The sequence below is a fragment of the Rhinopithecus bieti genome, unplaced genomic scaffold (assembly GCF_001698545.2).
Source record: "Rhinopithecus bieti isolate Rb0 unplaced genomic scaffold, ASM169854v2 scaffold_26871, whole genome shotgun sequence".
NCBI lineage: Eukaryota > Metazoa > Chordata > Mammalia > Primates > Cercopithecidae > Rhinopithecus > Rhinopithecus bieti.
Window position 1 is genome coordinate 2,088,747 of NW_016812402.1, and position 1,684 is coordinate 2,090,430.

A 1,684-nucleotide genomic window follows, 5' to 3' on the forward strand; every position below is an offset into this window, starting at 1 on the left:
CCGGTGCTCGTGCGCGCGCGCGCGCGCGCCCGCCACGCCGCTGCAGCCCTGGGACTCGGCCGCGCGGCGCGTGTTTGTTGAAGGAGGGACCCCAGCCCCAGCTAGAACAGGAAACTGGAAATTGAATCTGATGCCCGAGCTCTCAGAAACCGAAACTTAAGAAATGGAAACTTAACGAAGCTTCAGAAACCGAAACTTAATAGAAGAGCTCAAGAGCCGCGGCCAGACGTTTGCGGAGTCCAGGGTTTTTCGGAGTTGAATTTGCAGCTGGCCTCCTGCACTTTGGTCTCGGCTCTTATCTGCCTCTCTGAGTCCGCTGAGTTCGCGTGCTGCCCCTTTAACTGTTTGTTTATTTGAGACAGGGTCTCACTGTCACTCAGTCGTGATCTCAAGCGATGCGCCCGCCTCTGCCTCCCAAGGTGCTGGGATTACAGGCGGAAACTGAAGTCCCTGCTTCCACTCCAGTCTTTTGATTCAACAAGCAACACGGCAATGCTATACATCTATGCTGTTATTTCTGTTGGGTGTAAACTAGAGAAATTTGGAGCTAAAATCTATATACATTTTAAGTTTTGACGGATATTGCCAAATAGCTTTAAAAATCCACTCCTACCCACAATTGTAGGAGAGTGCTTCTCTTCCATACCTTCGCCAATGGTGCTTTGTGTAGTGAGTACCCAATAAAGACGAGAGTGGTATTGGGATCTAGGCAGAAAATGTCAACACCCACCCATACCTTAAACATTTTGTCCCCTCTGAATTCATTCGGCAGATATTGACAAACAACTGTAAGAGCCAGACTTTGTTCAAAGTACTGTCAATATAACAATAAAGAAAACAGACACGGGCCTTACCCTTATTGAGTTAATGTCTGTATTCAAAACCTCAATATCCTGTCCGTAATTCACCTTTTGCATTGATTTTGATTTTTTTTTTTTTTTGAAACAGTATCTCACTCTGTCGCTCAGGTTGGAGTGCAATGGTGAGATCACAGCTCACTGCAGCCTCAACCTTCAGGGCTTATGCGATCCTCCCACCTCAGCCTCCTGAGTGGCTGGGACTGCAGGTATCCACCACCATGTCGGGCTCATTATTTTATTTTTTGTAGAGGTGGGGTTTTGCCATGTTGCCCACGCTGGTCTCCACCACCTGGGCTTGAACATTTTTCTAATCCTTAAACATTGTTCCACCCACCTTGGCCTCCCAAAGTGCTGGGGTTACAGGCATGAGCCACCATCCCTGGCCTGATTTTGAATTTTTAAAAACATATTGCATTGAAATATTGTCTACCTTGATCACCGAGCTTCTGGCACCCCACTCCCTAAGACTTAGTGCCTGAAGCTAGTGCCTCATTTAAGGCAATCGCTTCTAACAGTTGTACTGTCTTATACAGAAACTGCTGGTCACATGTGGCTATTAAAGACCTGATTTTTAATTTAATACAAATTTAAAAACTGATAATCAAGTTAATAGAAAACTTTAAAGAATATTTGGAAAAACTTAGGTACACAAATCTACTTTTTTTAAGTTGCAAATTTTATGAAATCTAAATACAGAGCAAGTATTTCCGATGATTATCCTCAGCAAACTAATGCAGGAACAGAAAACCAAACATTGCTGTTTGGATGAATGGAGGCAAGATGGTGCACTTCCGGGTTCTTCATCTCCCCCCCCCCTCCCCAAC